The following is a 25,368-nucleotide window of genomic DNA, read 5'->3' on the forward strand; positions in this document are numbered from 1 at the left end:
CACTTAAGATAGATAAAACCAGATGGATGTATCTGCCTGTCCATCAATCTCTGTACTCAAGAAGCCTGTGGGTATTTTTAGAGAATTTAAATCAGTTGCAAACAAAAGGGGCATTTTAAAGAAGGAAAGTACACTTAATTAAAAAGATGTCAAAATTATTTTATTGTCAACATCCACAATATCTGTGACACGGTGATGTTGTGTAACTTGAATGCCAGTTCTCAGAACAATAATGAGTAGCTATTAGAAAAAGCAGGGACTTATTATTAGTATCCCTACAGAGTTATCTTCTAAATTATTTATACTTGCAACACTTTCACGTAATGGCAGTTTTAAATTCAAGCAAACAGAGCAAACCGCACAATAAAGAGAGGGGAAGAGAATTGTACAGAAGCCTTTTCTGAACATATGTAGTTAGAAAGGCGAGTCAAACAAACTAATCAGATTTTGTTTCCTACTCAAATTCTCATGAGATTTGCAATAGACAGCATCAAAGCCTTTCTGGGGTTGTGTCACCTTGATAAAGGATTGAACAGCACTGTATCTGTTTTATGTCTCACATCTAAAATGTAAAGGAATGCAACTTTATTTGTCTGGTGCAAGTTTGCTTATTGTCTTTGAAATTCCACAGCAGACCCTCCACAAAAAGCTTAGCTATCAGAAGGGTGAAAATAACACTAGAGCCTTGTGTTCTCTTACGTTCATCCCTTAGGTTATGGTGCTAGGTTTGCACAGGAGTTGGGGGGGACAGCAGGGGAGGATTGTTGGTTTTATATAAACTTAGCATTGTAAATTACTGATTCTGCTTTCCAGACATGCTGTACTAATACACAGTGTAATGATTAACACTTCAGGGAGTCAATGATTTTCAGAAAAATTGAGGTGGGATGCCTTTTTTTTAAAAAAAAACAACCTTCAGCCAAAGACAAGTCTGCTTAGTGCAGAGATAATTTGAGTTAAATTGAAGAGAAAATAGCTCAGGCTGAAGAGTCTAATGGCCTCCTTCTGATCTTAAACTGTTTGCATTTATGAAGATATAAAGATCATCCTGTTCACTTTCCATTAACCAACCTATGAAGTTTTGTTTTAACCATCAAAACAAATTCTAACTGAAATCGCTTTCATATTAGATTACTGAGCAACTACATTTGGTTACTTTGAAAACAAATTTCTAGTCCACAAAAAGGAAAAACCCCAGCATGTTTTTGTTAGCTAAATACTCCCAGCTTTTTGTCAGTCATAAGAGAAGCAGGTTTTAAAAGTACCCAGTTATTCTGAGTGCCTCTTTTTCTGGGTATTTTGTTTGAGGTTCCCAAAATAAACACACAATGAAAATGCTAGCCTTCTTTTTAAGTAAAATGAACCTCACATGTACTAAAAATGTTATTTACCTTATGCTACTTCAGTTGCACAACAGCCCCCTCATTGATTACCGTCGAGTTACATTAGTTTAAAATTGGAGTAACTGAGTAGTGGATCAGGTCCTATAGTCAGACATATGTTTTCCACTAGATAATGGCTACTTATATATTTATGAATTTTAAAATGCTTTTCAATTCAATTATCATTGTTACTGTGTGCAGGAAGTAAAGAAGTAAATTGCAACCAAGCTTTCAGGGGTTTATTCCCTTATGAAGCACTTGTATTTCAAGTGTCAGGGGAGGGCAACTGTATAGTGCCCTCTACATAATAAATGACACTGTTGAATATTTTTCATGTTTTTCTGTTTGTGGTTTTAGGGACAGAACCATTACCTGTTGCTATGTAAAATATAGTAAAGGGTACTATGCTATCATGTCTTTAACCAAGCTGCACAGAAAGTTTCAAGGAGGTTCAAAATAATTGGTACTCAGATCTATTCTGTTCTGATCACCCCTAGAAACAGAAAGTACTCACAAAGTGATAAACAGCCTTCAGACAAATGCATAACTCCAATGTCAATTGGAGTTATGTGCAGACACTCAGAGCAGAAATAGTATATAGCTCTCCATTCCTGAACATGACAGTCATAATAAACCTTAACCTCAACATTCCCTGCTTTCCTCAACCACAGCTAAAAATGCTACACACATTTATACCATCTAATGAACCAGATTTTAAAAGGAAACCACAGATCTATACCAGTAGATTATCAGGAAGAGAAGTGTGAAGTGAATACTTGCTCATTACAGTATCATGGTAGTTACAAAAAGGAAAGACCTAATAAATCACTGTTGTCATCCTTCAGCAAGAGTAGGGGAGAGTCTGGCATTGGAGGTCCCACCAGCTACTAAAATAACTGCTTGTAAAGTGGATAGTACAAACATATAATGCGAAATCCTTGGGGACAGAAACTCAGACTCACCGTGGTGAACCTGGAAAAAATTATGGATTTTTATTTTACTCTTCTTTGATGGCAGTACAAAGGAAGGAGAGACTATGGAGTGAAGAACTTTGAGTGAATTGTGTCTGGTTTTTGAGTCTGTTGCCTACTCTCTTTCTTAACGTGTATAAACCAATTAGTAGTAGGTGATGACTCTGATTATGAAAAGAAGGGAAAGGTATATGATTTGTTCTTTCAGAAGCAAGTAAATAAATAAAGAATAGGAGTGACTGGAGTTTGGAACTGACTCCTTTTGCACCTACACCTCCTTGAAGCCAGGGAAACATCCAGCACTGAAATTATCAAAACCTATAGCAAATAGTGGTCAGTAATGAATACATATCATTGTAATGAGCAAACACAAAGAACAAAACTCTGCTATTGTTATGCCTCAGAGGTGTATTTCATGCTATTCCTACAGTTTCACTAATAACCAAACCCCTAGTCTATCTGATGTTCAGTTTCCTGTTGGTTAATAATATTAATAATTTTTTCTTTCCTGTCTCATCTCTCATTTTCCTTATTTTGACATACATTTTCTATTGTTTTTGAGATAATTAGACAATAAAGGGAACAAAAGTATCTAGCTACTTATATATCCATTCCTCTACACTTCACAGGATTTACCTTCTTCTGATTGAAATTCTGATAATGGCTGAGGGCCTGATTGCACTAGCTACAATTACTAGAGCCTGGTTTACAATTTGTTCTGTAGATGTTATTCATATGTAACTTTTCAAAAGTCTTTCTAAGATTATTTTTTTATGTGGATAATTAGACTGATATTTAAGAATTCTAATCTCATATAAATGCTCAATCAAAACACATATTTTCCTGTGAGCTAAAAATGTCTAGATTTCAGTTTTCATTCTCAAAAGAATGTTATTGTTCCTGCAGGACGTGAAAATGGAACATAAAAGAGTACTTTACCTCACCATTTGAATTAGATAATTTTTTTCTCCTCTCTTTTTTATTTTAGAATATTTAATTGATTATTGTTGTCAGTTTTTTTTTTTTCTTAATACCTTTATCTTCTTCTCCTGTAAGTGTGGATTTACTGCTTTAAAAAAATCTACAAAAATATTATTGTCCTCATTTTGTGCTTTTTATTTCATATATTTAATTCCTAAATAAAAATAGACATTTTCAATTTCAGGACCCAGTCAGTTAGCTGTCTCTCCTAAGGGACTACCAAAGATAATAACAACTAATTCTCACTGTATGATGTGTATTCCAAGATTCATCTTTGTTTTACAAGCCACAAAACAAATGCTGGTATTTGACTTTCGGCAAGTGCTGGTAAGAACTGGACTAAAACTTAGAGCTGAAATTGCAAATATTTTGGCACATGAAATACTTTCTTATCCATAAGATAAACTTTTTACCAAGTGGTAGATGGAAAAATTACAATGTCCTCATGACTGTATAGGTTAATGCCTCCCTTAGAAAGGGGGGAGGAAAGAAAAGGGTTCAAAAAAGCCCAATAAATAATCTTTTACCATTACAGACAGTAAAAAGAAATGCAATTCAGCAATCAGAAAGAAAAGGGGAAAAAATGACCCCTGGAAGTGGGAGGGCAGAATATAGAGATACAGAATGAATTTATCTCTACAGTGTGCACAGAAAAGTCATACACCTGAAATGACTGACTCTTGTTCAAATACATTTGTGGGCAAACCCACATTCTGTGTTGGGGAAGCACAACTTAAACCAGAATATGGTAGAATGTGGTATCTCCATGATCATGTTTCAATAGAAGTTATTAGAATCCCTGGTTTTAAAAGGAGGAGAATCTTGATGTACACCTCAGAAATTGTGGCAGCAGGCAAAACAACTTTTTGCACTTGTGATGAGAAAATACATGTACTTCTCTGTATTTTGTTTTACTTCAGCTCTATTTAGTTTTAATCCAAGGCTAATTTAAGAGATTTCTTTCAGATACATTTCCTATTAAGCAGATGAACTTGAGATTCTTTGTATTGCGTGGCTCATTTGTAAACAAGTGCCATCATCTGTCTGATGAGGGGAACACCATGGAGAGGGATATCAGTCAATTCACTTTGGTTTCTAGTGAAAGAAACAAAGGCCAACAAAAGAATGAGAGGTGGAAGTGTGCTGAAGTGGCACTTGAGGACATGGTTTAGTGGTTAACATGTTGACTATAGAACTAGGTTGACAATAGAACTTGGTTGTCTTAGAGGTCTTTTCCAACCTTAGCAATTTTATGATTCTATGATTCTGAGTGTCATGATCCAGTGACCTAATTCTAGGCCATCACAGGAATGGTAAGTCTGATTTCCCCTGGTTTTGCACTATGTAAAACCTCTCAATGACAACGAAGTTTCTGTTCATTTGTTTTGGGACAAGCAGGAGTGTCATCAGATCAGAACCTCCCAAAATTTTATATAATATAGGTTCCTTCCATTAGAATATTCTATGATTCTATACTTTACACTATATAAATTGCAGGCACAGTAACTATTGGACCTTGAAGGAAGGTAAAAGTAATAAACATCATGCATCCTCTTTCTTTTTCCTTTATATAAAATTATTTTATGCATTTGAAGATTATAAGTAAACAAATTGATTAAAGCAGTCATTGCTTCATTGCCAGGTCATTTTTTCTTAATCTTGAGATTCACAGCAGAAGTGAAGCATGCATGCCAGAGCACCTTCTGATTTATCTGACACTGATATATTTTGCATGTTTTACAGTGGACGGAGACAAGAATCTTTATGCCCTTTTCTGAGCATGCCAGTGTAAGCAAAAAGTACTGAGTATCCACTGAAACAATTAATGTTACAGGTACCTTGCATCCCTTTAAATGACTGTTTCTTGGAAGTAAGTTATTGTGCAAAGTCAGGGTCAGAGTAGACTATTACAGACCAAGCGTCAGGAACACATGGGGAGGGGCATTGCTGGAGAGGAGTCTGTGGGGATAATTCTTCCCCACTGTATTGTCTCCCTGGTGGCATATCCTGTGTTACTACTGCACATTGTTCATTTAAAGTCACCACACACAGCAGAAACGTTTCATACATCCCAAATTTGCTGTAGTAAATGTTCATAAAACAGTTGAGCCCTGAGCTCAAGATAGAACACCTGTGTCTGGTACAGGTTTTGTAATGTGGCTTACATGTTTCTCTGTGATTTCATTTGCTGGTGAAGACTATTATGCTGGCAAAGAGTATTGAGGACTGTAACAACTTTGTGGTGGTACAAGTGTTACTGTAGATATTTTCAGTCATTTGTTATTATCTCTATGTCATGACACATGAAAAAAAGGAAGAGATGGACACAAACTGCTGCAATTCCCTTGTAGGAAACTGCCATATGTCTATGCGTCGTCCTGCAAAAGCTCTTTGAGTTAGTTATATCAAGTGCTAATTCAGGACTGATTCAAAATTCAAAATTGAAATCTGTGGAAAAACTGCAGCTCACCTCAACAGACTTCAAACCAGGAACATAAACAATCAGAAGGAGAGACTCAAGAAATAAAAGTACTTTGAAAATGTGATCTTAATTTGCCCCAACCACTGCCTTGCTTAGATTACCTACACAGGGACTTAGTGTGACTTTCTGGGAAAGCCAGAGAATGAAGCAGCAAAATGTATTTATATTTAGGAGAAAATTTTTTTTATAAAATGTTTTTAGGTTATGTTAATGCTTTTCCACCTAACATATTTTAGTGAGTTTTTTATACATTTTTATCTTATGCTATAATATGTTGTCACAAAAATATGTTAGTATGATATTCCAAGAACAAGCTTTTGCACTTTTTCACCAGCTCAAATTTGTTGCTTCAGTGTTTAATTACTGTTGAACACCTCTGTGGAAGCACACAGCTCCATTCTCAGTGCTACATTCTGGTATCTGTCTGCTGTTTACATGCTGAATCCACTTCCTGACTTCACTATTGATACTTACTGTCAGAAAGGCTGTGCAGACTATTACAACCTTGTCAGGTGGTTGAATGCTTTAGGGGACAGATTTCCAAAGCTATCCATGAACATAAAACAGATATGTGTGTTATAAAAGTATGTGAGGGTTTCGAAGTTGACCCACTTACTACATGGATGTGGCACACAGTGAGCTTTGCATCTCAGCTGGACATTCTAGGAGCTGCCTTTTTATGACTAATAAGTCTACAGATTAGGTGTCCTGGACTAGTTCTCCGAAAGAGAAAAACCTGAAGTTTCTGAGTAGAGTTGTAGGAAATACTTGCAGTAAGCACAATCAAATAAAATTAATATAATGCTGGATTTCAGCAGGAAACACACACCTCAGACAAGGTTCATAAAGTGATTTTGGACTCATCTTTAATTTTGCTTTACTATCATATCACATTTCAAATCTAAAGGAATTATTGTAGCCAAACTGATGCTCAAACCAGCGCTCTTTCTGGGTTTTGGAGAGGAAAAGAAATTACATTTAAGCTGGAATTTTGACATACACAAATAAACAGAAAGTCGTGTGGCTGAGGAATAGAGTTCTTCCTCAGAACTGCTTTTATGCAAACATGACCCTCCAGAACCTCAATGAGCCAAAGACTGTTGAGACTTGCTCTCCCTGATTTAGCAGTTTACTTAAGCATGTGCCTGTCTATAAGCATATGGATAACTTCATTAACATGACTGAGAGTTAGACAGGTGCTATGACAGCCTAATGGAGTTAGGCCTTGTCTGAAGAATGAGTTCTGAGTGTTTGTTCTTGAATAAGTCAGCCAACAGTCATCTTGGCTTTTGCTGAGCAGACTACTTTGTCCTTTGTTATCAGCGGCCTTTGACTAAACTTAGCAATAGGATACTCAGCAAGATTAAAAAATTTTGGTTGTACATAAAATTATTTTATGTCATTATAATTGAGGCCATAGACATCCATCATGAATTTTATTAAAAAACTAATGATTCACTTCAGGAAAAAACACCTGTGAGTAAGATGGCATCTACTTTTTGTCCGTAAAAGAGAGTAAAGTCTGAGAAATGAGGGATCAAGAAAAAGGCTAATGATGCAGCAAGTAACTGAGAAAAGGTCTTATCTTGAATCAAAATAGTGGCTTTTTCCTTAGTTCACTCCCCAGATCTGAGTAGCAAGAACTCTAGGGGATTAGCAGTACTCCATCTTTCCCTCCAGAAAGCAATATTGTTCTCCTGTAAACTACTAAATGTGCCTTCATTTCTCTCCTCCTGTTACACCTCTGATTGACTAAACTACTGGGTTTAAGTAGGCACTGAAAAGTTAAAGCTGAGAGAAAGAAAGACATCCTGGAAAACATACATGGACAGACCTCACCACATTCAAGACCTTCACAAATATGTACAGTGTTAAGGAAGTTGCACATGGTTTTAAAGTTAATAGAAAAATCCTGATTTATTTTTCAGTATAAACCCCAGAAATATTCTCAGTGTCTTCCAAAGCACTTACTGGCTGCTTTACAGGACACTCTCCCCATCAACATATAATATTTTTTTTTTTTTTTGAGATATAGTGTTGCTTTTAAAATGTAGGTTTTGTTTTCCTTTGCTTTGTTCCCTCCATGTAAAATGGAATATTCTACCTACACAGGGAAAGTAGTCTTTAATAAACTTGCAGGCTTACAAATGAACAAGGCCAGACAATGTAAAGAGCTGAAGAAACTTTTTTGGGGTTGATTTATGTTGAAACAAGCAAGGGAAATACAGCATATTTTATGTTGTCTGATAAAAGATGGTTTGTAAAAAGCCTTTCAAAATGTAATGTTTTGAAAACCACAATGAAAAATGAATTTTTGATAAATCTTGCCTCAGTGATAGCCTTGGCCAAGGAGAGACTTCTACTATAGAAGTGCAATACAGAATTTTGATTTGAGAAACTGTATATAGACTGAGTTTTACATCAGTAATTGAATATAGGTAAGGAATCCAGAAGAAAAAGAAATAAATGATAGAACCAGTAGATATCAAAGAATTATTGCAATCTATTTAAGGCAAGAAGCACATCCTGGACTATACTTTTCCTGATAATACAGAAATGCCCAACTCTGATGATCCAAATTTTTAATCTCTTTCTGCTTTCATTGGCATTTTTCAAGATTAAACATAGTAAATCTAATTTCTCCCAGTGCACAGTTTCTCCTGGAAATTGTTCTTTCCTTATTGGTAACACTGAACTAAGGAGTTCACCATTCCAACCTTATTCTCCAAATAACAAAAAAAAAATTTTTCTGAAAATTCTGACTTGGGAAGATTTTTGCCAAGCCAGCATTCTTAGTTCTGCATTGACCCACATCTTGGATATATGTATCATGTAATTCAAAGCCAGTATAAGATAGTCTTAAAAGGTATTGTGGGCTTTTGTATGCATTAAGTGTGGAGTTGATCATGTAAGGTGCAAAACATTCATAAATCAGCTTTAGTCACATTTTTCTGAGCAGAAAGGTTTTATCAGAGCATGTGCCCTTTGGGGATCTTATGTTGCTCAAGCACTTCTATTCTTCCCCTTCACTTATTTTTGATGTTAAGTGGTAAGAAAAACTAATTATACCTTTACAATTCCATTGGGCCAGGTTTCACTGGATGTATATGGCTTTGGTTTAGTTATGCTGGTTACCATTATAATGTTAATTTTTGCATTCTCACTGTGCTTTTAGGACTATCATAGCACTGCACTCCTAGGGTACCTCAATTTGGGCACCTGTAAATGCTCTGTTCCCAATAAGGGAATTGAGGCTACGCAGAAAGTTTTCTGGTGCACTTGTTGCCAAATGGAAAGGGGACAACTTAAGCACATACTGACATCATGTTCCCTTAAACCTCAACCCAGACCAAAGTATGGATTAACTAACAGTTTAGGAAACCAAATTACCGCGTTTCCATATGACATAACATTTCTCCACCAGCAGCATACCTTGAATTAATTCGGGCAGTCCAGTGTGAACTGGTTTGAAACTTTTGACAATTCACTTGCTGCAGTGGTCTTGAACTACATTTCAGAGAAGTGAAAGTGTGTTTGCCCCCTTTTTGTGAACTCTTCAGGGAAATAAAGTTCAGTGTAATAAGCATAAGCCTTGCTACCTGACAGGAACTTGTGGCAAGACCAGTAGCAGCAATCAGCTAAAAAATGTTCAAATTGCACAGGGCTGTGTTTATGCCAGGGATTAATTTGGCCGTTAAGTTTGGATTGTATCTAGATTTTAAAAATTCAGTAGAGCTGTGTTGCTTTGAAGCCAGGGCCTTAGATTTGAGCTGACCTTTCCTATGTTTTATATCAAAAACATAAGTATCTGAAGCAATTTAATACTATAGCTAGTATTTTAACAGCCACAAGGGCCTAGTAAAGGTGTGGTATTTTCTCCCAAGTTTTCAAATCATCTACCTTTCTCTACAGTTTACAAAATTGCAGTTGCCCTGACATCTTCTGAAACATAAGCAGGGCCATTCGTTTTCATGTTTTTTCTTTTGTTTTGTTTTTGTTTTGTTTGTTTTTACCAATAGATCTTTGTGAAAAGAAAAGCCTAAGCGTTACATAGAAGTACAGTTCTTAAATAACAAATAATACTGTATAAGCCTCTCTTCCTACGTGTTTTCCTTAGTAGTCTGTGGGAGAAAGGGGAAATACAAGAATTCAATGAAACATAAGCAGCAAGTAAACCTTTCTATCCTCTCCAATTACACAAAAATAGGAAGGGAGCATCATTTTCAAAGGAACAAATGTTACACAAGACATGCCCTTTAAATCCTTTTTAAGGTTCCGTGACCTGTAAAAGTATCTGCAATATCAGCAACAGAAAGCTTTGCACAGAACAAATGCTTATGTTTTATGTGTACTGTATTTGCTAATCATTAGTTCATAAGCAAGAGCAGATATACAGTGTGCTATAAATAATGGCGGGAATGTAAAAGTGAATTGATCTGTCTGGCTATCTAGTAATACTGCTGGCAGAGAACCAGTTTTGAATGGCTGCCAACTACCATAGACCCAGCCAGGGATTTGTCTAGGGGTCTTGCCCTGTCAGGCAGAAAACAGTCTTAAGCTGAGCTCCCAGAACTGTGAGCACCGCCTACTGCTCAACAATGAGCATTTCCTGCAGCGTCCCCTTTACCCACTTAGTTAAATAGCAGAAAACATGCACGAGTTACCAAGCTATGAAACCAAGCATCTAAAAATATTAATCACTGGAGAGAGAGGTCAGCGTGCTTGTGAACTGAAGTGAAATACATTGTTCAAATTGACTACACACACAGAGAGTGAGAAACTGAGAGCGAGATCCACACAGGCACACAGGCACACACAAATATGCTAAATTTATTCTGTTGCCAAAGCCCTTAAAGCATTCCACAAATGTATGGTAGCTACTGTGCCGAAATCCTCATGGGTGAGGTAGTAAGCAGGCAGAAGAACGGAAGTGTTTATAGTGATCTAGATATTTTTAAGAGGATAATTATGCTAAATAATGTGATTGTAATAGAAACAAATGGGGTGGGGCTTTATTACAGGAAAGGAAGGAGGTGGCTCAGAAGCAAGTCCTGACAGCAAAATTATTTCCCCATCTTCAGTGCAAATAGAGCAAAATGGTGGGCTAATTTCCCCTTCTTCCTTTAAGTCAGTCATGCTGATCCACTTACTGCATTGCTTGAACTAGTTTTCTCTGTGTATAAACATGGAAAGACAGCTCAGGCAGCAAACTTACCTCGGGATGCCTTGCAGGGATTCAATAATGTGCCTGCTTGGCACTGTTTCTTGTATCCCTCAAGGCTCTCTCCCAATCTCTTTGTAAGATCAGCCCTGGCTCAAAAAGAAAAAAAAAAAAGGGAAGGGAAAAAAAAAAAAGAAGAGGAGACGGCAGAGAAGAAGAAGAAGAAGAAGAAGAAGAAGAAGAAGAAGAAGAAGAAGAAGAAGAAGAAGAAGAAGAAGAAGAAGAAGAAGAAGAAGAAGAAGAAGAAGAAGAAGAAGAAGAAGAAGAAGAAGAAGAAGGGGAAAAAAGGAGTTCTATCAAATGATACAGTTCAGCTTCATGCAATCTCTTCTCTAGGTGACTCTGATTCACTGTTTGGTACAGAATCAGAGTGTGATCAGAGTGTGTCCGTTCTTGTGTGTGTATGTGAGTGCATGTGTGTGGGGATGCTGATTATGTCTGTTCAGTATTTATATTCCTATATAGACCTATATATTATCTTTACTTTAAAAAGAGAGGACAAGTTGTTAATTAAGTACCGGTATATTTAATTTCTTCAAAGCGAAGCTTATAGATCAGAGACCACAGGGCTTGGGCTGCTGCTTTGGTTTTGAATTTGGTATGGCTTTATTGAATTTTATAAATACCAACCAAATTCAAACAAAACTGATTTAGATTTCACCTCATCACTTAAAATATATTTTGTGGAGTACAGCCTGTGCAGTAATCCTCTGCTATACTTTAATTTGGTTTTAATTTTATAGGCCCTGTTTTAACTGCATATTTCCAGACCTTTATTTCTCTCACAGCTCTTAGCAAAATGGTAGCTCATAAACACAAGCTCTGCTGTATAGACTTTGCATTTCATCCCAAAGTATTTCCTTTTTTATAGCCATGGTCTTTCCATCTTAGTGCTCTGAGCTTGGGTCACAAATCTCACTGCTATTCCAGTGTGTGACATCTTCGCTCGTTTGCCGCTGCTCATTAACAAACAATACTGCTGTGAAATTGGTTTAATGACAAAGTAATAAAATTGCTATTCTGCTCACAGATTGCCTGAGGCACTTTGAGCTCCTACAAGGCTTACTGTGGGTGCCAAGATACATTAAGCTGCTTATTCGTAAAAACTGCATCATCCGTTTTTTTCACAGGTTTTTTCCTTTCCCTATCTAGCCCTGCTTCTTTTTATCTTCAAATAAAAAGATATATTTGCTTATGTTCTTCCATGCTGTCAAGTTTTTACTTTCATGCATATTTCTGGAAAATGAAAGTGTATTTCATTTCATTTTTCTTTTTAAAAGGTCACTCTGTCCCTATTCCAACACTGTTCCTGGACTCCAAACCCTTTGCAACGCAACATTAAGGGAGACTTATTTTAATATACCATATTATGTAATTGGGATACTAGATAGAGTTAGTCCTATTTTAGGCATAGCTGGATAAGAGAACTACTTATAGAACAAGTTTCCTTTTTTAATGTACTGATTCGTGCAATGCAACTATTTTCTGTCAAGGTTTTAAGGCAGTTTTTGTTTCTGTTTTAAATGTGAAAATAATTATATCATACCTAGTTACTTTTCATACTCAAATTCTACAAATACTAAAATATGGCAGAGTAATGACAACCAAAAAACTTTGAGAAGCATGTGGTTTTCATAAAGAACTGCATATTTTAGAAGGTCTTCCTTTTCTTTTTCTTTACACCCTTTTTTCTTTTTTCATTTATTTCTGAGGCCTGTATAGACCCAGAGATTTCCTGCTGGCAGACAATGCTAAAACAACCCAGTTGATCTTTGACAGGTGGACAGGTCCTGATAGTTGTAGTCAGGCATCTTGACACTACCAAAACAGTGTAAACAAACAATCCTAATTAATACTACTTTCACAATTTAAACAAGCATGCTAAACATTTATATTTATCCATTTTCATTCAGGGAATGATTGTAATCTCTAAATGCTTCATTGCACTTACATGTGTACATTTGTGCACACCTATATAAAGTACTTTTTAGGGAAAACAATGGGGAAAAAACCCCCATGTCTTATTTCCACTTCAATAACAAGTAATTTGACCTGCTGAATAGCTTAGGAAATGTGGTTTGGGTATCTGTGATGGTTAGCTAGCAGTGGAAAAACTGGTTCAGAAACAATAAGACCTGGTCTGAACATGAATCTCACACACACCCCGCTGCCCCCCTTCTCTGCTTCAAACCTCAGACTGATCCTCCTTTCAAATATCTTGTGCTTCAGGGCTTCCCCAGGTCAGATTCATTGCAGAATGTGTCTGACCTGAGGAAGCCTCAGAGCATGAGATTTGAATGTAGCAGGCTGATGCAAGCCCAGGAGAGACTCCCAGCCTAGTGAGCACCCCTCGGTGGGATTATCCAAGGTAGGAAGGCCTACTGGAGGTCAGGAAAGGATTTAAGCACGCACAGAGGAAAGTGAGGGATAATGGAAGTCACTATGGCTGAGTTGGGCTGCTGACTCTGCTCAGAGGTGGTCAGGAAATACGTTGGGATGTCAGGAAAGAAAAGGGAAATAAAATGGAGGAAAGAGGAAACCGGGAGTCAGAGGAAAAAGATAAGCTGATTTTTAAGAGAATTTAACTGGCTGCTAGGATGTAGACAGGACCTCCAGAAGTGTGGGAATGAAAGGCTGGAAATTATCCTATTGGTTGAGGATGAGTTAATGAGGTTAAAACCCACATACCACAGAAGGTTTAAATAAGTAGATCCTTTTGGTGACTTCTAGAAGTATTTTCCAATTTTCTGCTTCCCTATGATTTTTTCTGTGCCCACTAAAAGGAGTGTAGAAAGCACACTAAAACTGATTATTATCTCCAGGTCAGGTCTTTTTTGTCTCCTCACCACGTTTAAAACTTCCTGCTGCCTGTTCTAAACTCTGCTATCTAGTCTTCACTTCTAACAAGTGCCCTACAATCTTTATGTAGCCTGAGCACGCGCGGGTGCTGTGAGTCTTCGATTCACTGACTTTCTGCTTACGAGGGATTTCCCCACTCCAGAGGAAGCTGACAATTCATGCTCTTTCTGTGTTGTTTTAGAGTTACAAAGGTGCTCATCATCTCGGTCATGGAATTCAGTGGGAGCTAAGCCCTAAGCAGGAGTTAGGTGCGCACAAGTGGAGATCGGAGCTTTTGTATTACAACCAGGAGAGAAACTACAATGCATGCACTGGAAATTCTAATGCAAGATTAATTAAGCTTCTGCTTAATTCTTCTGCTAGGCAGATTTGGGCTGATTTATTGTTCAAAGGGAAAGTATTCAGCTATCTTCTTATCCTAACGTCTACTGGAGACTCTAGAAGTACATATCAGGCCCTAAGGAAACTGTATGGCTGTACGGAAGCTTCTGAACTGCTTTCTTTTCCTGTCTGTGAAGTATACATTCATAACTTGCTTATTTTTCTATTCGCATTTTAATGGACCAAATCTGGGCCCAAAGTTTGTGTTGTAGAGAGCATATGTATATCTTTTCTTGGACCCCTGTGTAGAGCACAAGTACAATCTGAGAAAAGAATTTGGCCCATATGAAGGGATTGTCAGGTTTTAAAGATGTGGTAATTACAAGCACACAAGGAAGCCATGAAAGTCTGGATGAAAAATTCAAATGAGCCAGCAAAGACACAAATTTGGCTTTGAACTAGGAAAGCTCTTGCTTTGATCCTGATCCTTTTGGGCTGCAACCACAAGTTCTGACAACAAGCCACATGTGTATATTGAATGAGCTGGTGGGGCTGACTGAGAGGTGTGTCCACTGCCTGTTCTTGCTACCCTGCATGCTTACATCTGGTCAATATTTTGGTATTTTATATTTTTCATTTTATTTGCAACTGGCAGCTTATGGGACTAGGATCACTGACAACTGCAAAACTGAAAGGTTAAGGGATAAGAGAAAGATGTTGAACACAGTGACACTGAAATTTTGAAAGGAAAATTACTGAGTCTGGGAACTATTCTATAGCAAGTATCTAATTTCTCCTTATCTCTTTCTTTCCTCAAATGGATAAGAAAATGCCTTTGGCCCTCTATAGGTTCTCAGGTTTAGTGTATCTGTGCTTTTCCAGACTGACTCGACACACCTCATTTTGCTGTCTTAGAACACCTAGGAATTTTCCATAGACTTGTTTTGAAAGTTTCCTCATTGTTTGTAAAGTGATAAATGAAGGAATTGTTTATTTATGCATAATTAGTGCCATACTCCCATGGCAGATAACCTGGAACAGATTATCTGGGGCAAAATTGCTGGAAAGCGTGCTTTTTATTAAAACAATCAGACCAGAAAAATTGTCTGACCATAAAAGAATACCCCAGTGTAGCTATAACTTTGGTAGGATAGAGATAGGATGATGTGTGCAATAGCTATCTATTGTAAATGTGGAATGTACTGAAGCAGAGAAAGAGAACTAGCTGGGAAGACCATTGCAGGCAGAGTCTGGTGTGACAGAGGCACAGCTGGAATTATCCTAGTTTATCTTTCCAAAGATATGATACCTACAGCAGTATCAAAACACAAATGGAGGATAAATGGCCAGTCTGAAATCAGGTAAAGTGTAAAGAAGGCTTATTAGAAAGCTTATTAGATGTACTTTTCATTAATAGATTTGGTCCTTATACGTCAGGTGTGACTTGCACTGGGCCAGGACACTCCCACAAGACGCTGTGCGCCGAGACTCACTCCTGAAGCACAGCTCCCCCAGCTTTCCCCCTGCTCTAAGGGAGCAGCAATTTACTGCTAGCCCACACCAGCTGCTGATAATTCCATCTTCACTCCTCCCCCAAATCCGTTCATAGCAGCTTGTATTTTGAGAGTACAGGGGAAGAATCTCCTCAAGAGATAACACATTGAAAATAAATGTTAGCTTCTATAAAAGGTACAAGCTTAAGTATGCCATGCCCACTGCATTTATTTAAGGATACAAGTTCCTTCAAGCAAAATGTCAATATTTTATTTCCTTCAAACTATGAAGCTATGTTTTTTTTAGTTGAGCATTAAAGCAAGTATCTGGTTTTATTTGCTAATTGCAATAAACCTTCTCAAAGGAATGTGATTTGAAAGTTGTTTTAAATGCAGATGACACTAGATTTTGGTCTACAGAGTAAACCAGAAAAATGTTTGCAGAAGGTTACTAGATTTACTTTCCCAAACTCCCAAAGTATTATGTTTTATGAAGGACTGTGTCATTCAGTTATACGTGCACCTTGACAATGATAACTAGCATGGTGCCACGGAAACCGGAAAAATGCATTTAGGGTTGGGCCTATGCATCAGAGAACAGAATCAATCTTCCTAATTAACTGCAAATTAGCAATCCCAAAATGAGTGGGATCAACCTGTCTTCACTGGCCAAGAATCATGTTAAGTATATAGCCTCCTCTAAGTGCCTCTAAATTACATTTATGCCTGTATAAAGTAACATTCTTTTAATCTAATGCTGCATTAATGTCACTGATCTGAAAGTTATTGCACTGTTTTAAATTTCTGCAGATAGGTAGACAGATAGAAAGATAAACAAATTAATAGACTGTTATGGAGATAGCCTGATATTTTGTTATTCACGGCTCAGAGTAGCTCATAAATCACACTGAAGCCACAAACAAGGTACTAATTAGCATAAGTCTCTGGAAAGAAAAGTTTCTGTTGAATGGAGAAATTCTTTAAGGCCACTGAGCAGTAGCTATTAATAAAGATAAAAATAGTAAATGCAGAATGGAAGATAAAATGCAAAAATGGGACACAGTAGATATTTGATTAATTCCATCCCTAATGATCAAAATCTCCAAATAATGTTAGGCTAAAACTAACATTACTGATATACTGTTTTTATTCTTTAGGGTGTATGATCAAAAAGATCTTGGGTATTGTGTGAGTACAAAGGACTGACCTTGGGTGAATTAGCTTAATTAGTTAATGCTTGTAAAGCACTAGATGGGTGTTAAGTATTAATTAATTATTAATTATTATTGGGTAAAGATGGGATTTGGAATCCCATCGCTCATACATGTGCCCCATCCTTCATACAAGAGCTTCATGGGGGCTCTTCTGGTCTCTGCTTGCCTGCGTGTCTCACAAGTCTCAGCAGAGTTTGGCAGCCCCATTCCAGGGGGAGGGAAACGGGGAGACATTAGGTACTTTGTCCTGGTGGCTGAGTAAAAAATTGGGTAGAGAGACTTCAGTTTTGTTAGTCTCTTGTTTTGTGATTTGATGAGAGAATTTGCAGGTTTTAGCTAAGCCAAATTCTCAGTGCAAGTTCCTTAAGGAACTTAAGGATCAAATGAATGTCCAAGTTTATCTGCATGTAATATGTGATTCAGAATGCTTTCCTTTCAGTGCTGTTGTGAAACCACTTTTTTTTCTTTGTCTTCTTTTGCCATTACCTCATAAAGGTCGTTAACCCTATATTTTGTGATCATGATTTCTACCATTTAATATTCAAAATGAATAGTTTTAAATTACAAAGGATCCCTGACGAGCTCACAAAAAATACCTTCTCAAAGTTATTTTGAGGTATCCTTCCTAGCCACCTTTGCCCAGAGCTGTTCTTGATCAAATGTTGGTAATATTCATTTCAGGTTTATTTTCAGGGTTATTCAAATATTAGTTATTGTAAATCCCACTAATACACCAACTCTCAGGCTAATATTTTCCTTTCATTTTAGTATGATACATAACTATTGGTAAATGACATTGAAAGGAATGTAACATTTAACTACATTTCACTTCACATTAACATTGTCCAATTTCTCATGTTTTAAATTTTTCTGCCTCACTGCAGCCTAGAAGAAAATACATGCTGGAATAATTATATGAACAATTTAGATTTAACATATTGAATAGCAGAAGAGATCATGCCCGCCCATTTGTATTTTTTCGCCCTTTTCTCCATGCTAGTCTGGAAGATGAATAATTTCTCTCCTTAGAAGCATACCTAATAAACAAAGCCCTAATGCTTAGAAGGGAGTGAGGGGAGGAAAGCACTTTATTACTACTGTTCAGATCAATACACAAGAATCTCAGGATGATAGGGTAATTAAAACACGCACAAAGTAATTCATCAACTTTCACTTGCCTTTTGAACCAGCTTTCTGATCCCTGATGTTTTTGCTTGCAAGAATTCAAGACAGCTCCCAGCCAGCATTTCCCACTTAGGTTACAGCCCTAGTTTTCATTCACAAACAAGAAATTGTGTTGGCCTTGCAACACATATGCTTCGTGTTTTTTCATCCCTTCCCTGCTCTTTGTCTGGTGTGAGATGCTAGCAGTGAAATTTACCTAAGAGCTAAGAAAAAGGGAAAAAACCAATCTGCGCTGTTTGACAAGTGAGAAGTTCAGCATCGACTCAATCACTGATAATTTTATGCTGCTGGTTATTACACTTGGATTGTTTGTAAGTGCGCCTATTAAAAAATGAAATAACCACTCCTGCTGTAATGAATAGACCAAAGAGTGTTTTAATCATTTTCATGATTAAAAATAATATTAAAACTTATTTTGAGTTATCTAGTGGAAATGTCTCATTTCAGTTGGGGGCTGTGAGGAGCAGCGTTTGCACCACAGAGCACCACTTCCTGCGCTCCCAGAGTCGACTGTTATGATAATTACCTTACTGGCATTCCTGTTTTGTTTCCCAGACCCCCAAATGTTTCTTTTCTAATGACAGAGCTCCAGTTGCGGCACATAAAATGAACAGAATACTTCTTAGTAAGAATTCAATTCCATACTGATTAGGAAAAATTTTAAATATAACTTCAGCTGAGCTTGACTATTGTTACAGGTAAGGACTGTGGATCCCTGAAAGCAATGGAGTTAGGTCTTCACAGGAGTTGATTGCGTATTAATGTAGCAGAAAGGCTAGGAAAGATTTATGCACTCAATAGGCTCAAGATACTGCAGAAGATTTAATCATATTTCTTTGCTTACACAAAACACAACCTCCCTTTGTTATTTATCATTTGCCCCGTAAATACCTGCTAGCCTATAAAATTCTCTATTATTATCTTGTGTTATCATGATGCACAGGGTGTCAGCTAGGGATCAGTCTCCTTGTGCTAGGCTAAATGTACTGATCAAATAATAGAGTCTCCACCCCAAACCTTTCCCAATCTGCATATCAGACAGAGCTCACAGGGAGATGTGAGGGCGTGGTGGTGATTTGGGAGGATTAAGTAATGATAAAACAAACAATTTAGCATAAAAAGCAGGAGTCACTTGCCTAACCAAAGACAGATGGGAGTGATTTTAAGGCACAGGTAGAGGCAAGCTCTAAAGAAGCATTGCAAAGAGTGTAAAGGTTAGTTTTAGATGGTTGCCAGGAAGAATCTCTCCACACAAGACGGGGGACATTGGTACAGCTACAGTGAAGTTGCAGTTCTTGGTTTGATTTTCCAGTCATTAAATAAATAAACCAGGTTACCCAAATCAAAGAGAGAAGCACAAGCTTCTCCATGAGGGCAGTCCAGATTTTTTACAGGAATTAAAAAAATATCTCTGTACTGTTTTTGCTGTTCTCCCTGACCAATAGAGAACCTTGGATGCAATCACTGGTGCCCAAGGCTGTTCCTATCCCCTTCGACTAGGCTTAGCAAGGGCTTTACAGTGTAATCAGTTGGGTTTTGATGTTAAGCTAGCCACTCAGTTCTAAGCAACATTTTCAAAAAATCCAAACTTTAAAAGCACCTTACACCATTGTAACTGATTTCAACTAAAATGCAATTATTTCAATAAGGCCTAGCTATACATGGGAAACTTTGAGCCTAAGTGACTTATGCAAAAATGCCTAGTTGATTTTCCATAGAACTTGAACTGCTAAGTCGCTATGCTTTATGCTTTAAAAAAAAAAAAAAAAACAACACAAATTTGGTGGTTTTTCCCCTTATTTTTCTTGTAGCAGATGAAATGCAATACTCAACAGATTTAAGAAAGGAAACTAGATTGAGCAGTGTATTTATAACTGCTAAAAACCAAACCAAATAATACCTGCCATTTGTTGCACATCTTTTCCTAAAAGATAATCCAGCTCAATTTCAGATTTTTAAAATTAAACATCCAAAATATTCACCCCTAAGATGAAATTAATGTGAAACTTTCTACTCAAAATCTAGTAATTTCAAAAAGTTATTGGTCTCTGGAAACAAGTACTGCTTATAATGAATGTGTCATCCACTATTGCTGTAATAAGAACAACTAATGAATAACAGAATTATATTTAAAATGAATAAAAATTATGAAATTTGATGTGGTTACATTCTTCAGTAAGCAAGCTTTAAATGAAATACAATTTTTATTGGAAGATAATCCATTCTAGCAATAAACTCAAACCCACAATTTTTGCAGCCAAAAATAGCAACTTTGCTGACAGTCTACTCTGAGCCTTAAAAGCAACAGTCCATCACAGAAAATATATTTTTATTTCTGATAGTTCTCAGTTCCTGCATATAAAGAAGAGGTTACTGTAGTACTACCTAACATCACAAAGTATGACAGCATTATTATTGACGTTTTTAGATGGAATAACTGAGGCAGAAAGAAGTAAAGTGACCTGCCTATGCAGCTCAGAGACACAAGAAAGAAAATGCTCCATGTCTGTTGGATCCCAGCATACAATTCATGTGGCTACACTGCCACGTTTTATGGCTGCTATGATGGATTACTTGATCTTAACATTTGAAATTCTAGGATTTCAATAGGATATATTCTATTTATCCCAGGAAACATCTTAGGTATTTTTATTTGTCTTCTTTAATACCGGCTTGATATCTTAAAAATAAACAACTTGTAGAAGTCAGAACAAAACCTATACAAATGTTTTTATGTTGCAAAGAACATGAACTGTATTCCATAAATATGAATTCAATAGGGGAGATAAAAATTTCCTCTCTTTAAGACCATTTGATCTCAAGGATTTGCCAGACTATCCTTTTCACTGAATCTTATTCTCTGTCATTGATCATGAATATGAACAGCCTGATTTGCGGATGTGAGAAACTTCATGCAATAAAGAAGTTCCGCTGGCACCAACTCCTCATTCTCAATTGACTCTCTTTCTTAGAGTTAGTGGAAACAAACATGGAACCAATTGATGAAGTTCTGTGCTCAGACAGACATCCTCTGATTTGAGCAAGGGTTGGCAGGAGCTCCCCTGGGATGGAGGCGGTCCCCATTGTGATGTGGGAGTTATGCCATCACTGAGCTTCCCTGCCATGCTGGCACATGGGCTACCACACATTTTGGTACTAGCCCTGGTATTAGTCCTGCCCCTATTGCTGGTGCTGCGAGGAGATTCTTGCAGCAGGATGTGCACCACTGTGGCAGCAGCTCTCTGGCACAGAAAGCAACAGACAATTTTCCCAGGCCTTTCTGGGAAAAGTCTGTGAGAAAATCAGAGAAAAGAATGAGAAACAATTCTTATCTTAACCCTGCTGCACTTGTTGTTGTGAACATGTGGAATGTGTTATGGAGATTTGTTTACCAAACGGTGGTTTCTTAATTAGCCAATGGTGATGGGTTTTGATTGAAGGACCAATGAAAGCCAACTGTACTGTAACTGTCTATAAAAGCAGTGAGTTTCTTAACAATAATGATATATATAATATGTAATAATGATATATATAATAAAGAGATTGATCAGCCTTCTGTGAGTTATGGAGTCAATGCTAATTTTCACCCACCTGGGGGCTTGTTGTGGCAGCACACCACTTCACTCGAAGGCTGCAGCTGACTCCATGTCCAGTTGTGAACATTATGGATGTAACTCTCCTCTACCTTTGCTCTAGTCCAAACATCCAAACATTGTAATCAACCCTGTTTATTACACAAATGTTTTTGCATGGCATAAATTTTTTGTCTTAAAAACAAAAAACTTGATAGGAGCTGAGAAAAAAGGAATCCATAAACCACAACCCCCCCCCCCCTCCCCCCGATTACAAATTCTTAAGAGAAAAATGCTTATCTCCTCACATCCATGCTTCAACAATTCACTAAGGGCCAACTGCCTTTTCATCCAGCTCACCAAGACCAATATAACTGTAGACTGTGCTGAGGTATAAGGTGTGTCAAAAAATATTGCACTGAAAAAAGGACAGGTAAAACATTTGGACAGGCATAACATCCAATCCAAACCTAGCCTCACAAGAAAATAAGACCCGAATTCTCCATAAACCATCTTAGGTTTTGGTGCTGCAAGTTCAGTATTATGGGACAAGAGAATAGGAAAAATGAACCAAAAATCTCAGCTCAATATGCACTTGTTACAGAAATATTCTCTCAGACGTAGATATGGAGCAGTTACTGTGAGCTAACATATTAAATTCTCCTTAATTCAACAAATACTTGAGTAATACCTTTGCAAAAATTTCTTCCAACCACAGTTGCTGTGGTTTTTCTGAGCGAATTGAAAATACTAACAAAAATAACACATAGAATAATTGTTTCACATGACATTTCCTCACAAACTCTCACAGTTACTGACTTCCTGAGATATTCAGTCTCAAAATTTGAAGTTGCTGTGTCCTCTTTGAAGAAAAGGTTGGGTTCATTAGCTCTGTGATGGACCGGAAGTTAGGGCACAGCGACAGTCTCAAATAGGATAACTTGAAGTGTGAATAGACACTATACCAGCAGTTTCTTAATAATGAGCTGTGCATGCTCTCCAAAAGAGTAAATCAGAATTGTCCCACCTTTCTGAGGTAAATTGTCTCAGAAATGCTGCATTTATCATGAAGAGGGAACACACATATAAGTGATTGCCACAGAGTGGCTGTCAAGATACAAGTGCACATTGTACTTTTCTTCATGGTAGTTTGTGTGCCCATAAAACCTGTTGTGGCACTCTCCTAAGGTAGACAAAAGAGTGATTGAACCTATTTTGCTGGCATTGTCACCTTTAGGAATACAAATGTAGCTCAGGAAGTGGTGGATGAAGTAAAAGGTAAATGGATTTCTCTGTTTTTTATTGGTTTGATTCTTCAGATTCAAGAAGGGCCAAGATTTCACCTGACTGTGCTAAGAATGAGTTTTTCCAATCTTGAGTCTATTTCTACTCAGGATATGGATAGACAATGATAAGCAAATGACTTACTATTTCTCAGTGAGAGAGCACTCATCAGCTACACCTCAGTAAGGGACTGCTAGTCTGAGCTCATGATACAGTAAAATCTGTTTGCATACACCACTTCTTGGGGGAAAAATAGAAGAGATTTTGAGGAGTATACTGTCTAATCAGGCATCAAGCGTAAAAGACAAATGAACAATGTGCATGGAACAATGTGGGGGGAACAATCTTTTGACAAAGGACTCTATGGTCTCATGAACTCCTAGCCCAAAGTTTGTTTTGGACATTTGAGGATAAAAATTAAACAGAGACATGGCACCATTACGCTGATTTGGGGTAGGCAGAATTGGGCCTGAGTTCATCCTGCAAAATGTAAAACATTGAAGGGTCACTCCCACCAGCAGCAAAGAAACCTAGGTGCTTTCATAGAGCAGGTTAACCTGTGATCGAAACTGCCCTGTGAAGTACTCTTCCCCATCTGTGTTGATTAGAATAGAGAAACAATACTCTTAATTTAAGTGCTCACCTAGCTGCTTAATGTCAGCTTGAATAAGAGTGGATGAGAACCAAGAAAATTCACCAAAAGCATAGGCTACCTTCTGCAAGGTATTACACAAGCTACAATGTTGAGCTTAATATAGAGCAGCAGAATTTTAATAATACAGTGCCAAACTGGGAGCTTCTTCTCATAAGTGAATAAAAAATTGCCAAGCATTCTATCCTCCATGTCAACAGTTTTCAGAGACAGACAGAAGAAACATGGCAAAGAAGGAAAGGTAAGAGCTAATCCCCACTTTGTAGCATTGAACCACCACAGCAAACTGTTTCTGGAGCTAAATGTGAGCCCAGCATGAACAGGAAAGTCAGAATAATTCCCTTGATGATTGGCCTGCTGCAATCCAGAAGGACAAGAGACAGGCAACAAATCATTTAAGAGAAACAACAGCTAAGCAGGAAAGGCTGCACACCAAAGAAGCCAGGGACTTGCAGCCATAATGCATTGGTGCCACCCCAGGAACAAAATTGACACGCAAAGCAATAAATAGCAAGGAAATAATCACTCTCAGCTTATACACAGTATGTGAACAGACTTCTGACAGAGCTAAACTGACTTAACTACAAAGTGTCATCCAGAACACCCTGCCAATACCAGGATAAGGGGGACTCAGAAGATTTATTCACATTGGAACTAACTTCACCTGATGAGAAGGGATATTTAAAGAGTATAGGCTTCCAGCATAAAACCAACCAACAGTATGAAGACAGCAGAAAAGTAGTAGAAAAAAGGAATATCCATGGAAATAAGGATTTGAAGACCTGCCCAAAAGTCAGCACACTTGAGGTACTTTGGCATCTCAAAAGTTGTAGGAGATGGCATGGGTGCCACATCTCCAGACTGAATGGTATGCTAGCAATTTCTGGTCCTCTATTCAATGCTTGTTGGCACGAAAGTCACGACAGCCAGTAGCTGTTAAAAACAAAAAGGAATAACTCACTAAAATTCAGAGGAGTAATCACAAGCTGTAAGCAGAAAGAATCTGGAGATGGCCCCAGGAAGTCATTCTGCATTACAGGTAGCATGAAGCCTAGATGTTGCTGCAGAAGCTCTGTAAATAGCTCTTCCGATACGCAGTGATACGAGATTAATTTGGGATGGATTTTGTGTACCACCACATTGTACATGAAACACATATTAACTTTGTTCATTGCCCAGCCAGGACAGGCCTAAGCAATCTCCAACCATGCCATGCAAGTGCTGTGTCATAATTCAGTCATCAGGAGGTGTTTACAAAGCCAGGAGCCATCAGCAAGCGCTGCTGCCTGAAGTCAAAGCGCCTCACCTCTGTGACACATCACAGCATCAAAGGCTCATAAAGAGAGTGCCCCCAGGCCACTCCCAAATTCAAGTCTTCTGTGTGGCAGCACTGCTAAACCACTGAGATAGCTTCACTTCAGCTGTCAGAACTGGGGTCCTTTTACTGTCTTTGTGTAGAAAGACCATTTTCAGGCTGTCTGAAAAAAAATTAAATTATACAGGGAGCAGGGAGAAAGAAGTGCAAAATGATGTTTCCAACTCACATAGCAAACCTCTCAAACTAATCAGTCATAGGGGAGGCCAGGTGTCATTTTTGACATATTATTTAGCATCTCTGTCTTTGTTTTATTCTTTTCTAGACTGATGCTGTTTTGCTAATTAAGCTAAATGAAATTTCCAGTGCTTGAAATTCAGGGGTGGCCTCCTCTGTGAGCCAGTTTCCCTGTTCTCCATGAACAATTTAAAGATAG

At 37.6% G+C, this 25,368-nt stretch overlaps 1 protein-coding gene and 1 long non-coding RNA gene across 11 annotated transcripts in view; both read right to left on the reverse strand.

The window, feature by feature from the left end:
- MEIS2 (Meis homeobox 2) overlaps positions 1-25,368 on the reverse strand; it is a 173,958-nt gene that overhangs the window by 22,955 nt on the left and 125,635 nt on the right. The gene's annotated exons all lie outside the window — the stretch shown is intronic.
- On the reverse strand, positions 12,671-24,909 carry LOC135302991 (uncharacterized). Of its 2 annotated transcripts, none has more exons than XR_010364538.1 (3): positions 24,579-24,909; positions 21,701-21,833; positions 12,671-12,855 (listed from the first exon to the last, which is right to left on the reverse strand). It is a non-coding gene; the product is annotated as an uncharacterized LOC135302991 (long non-coding RNA). The 2 variants fall into 2 exon arrangements; XR_010364537.1 differs by lacking the exon at positions 12,671-12,855 and adding an exon at positions 19,913-21,400.

This window comes from Passer domesticus, chromosome 6, assembly GCF_036417665.1.
Source record: "Passer domesticus isolate bPasDom1 chromosome 6, bPasDom1.hap1, whole genome shotgun sequence".
NCBI classification, from domain to species: Eukaryota; Metazoa; Chordata; class Aves; order Passeriformes; family Passeridae; genus Passer; species Passer domesticus.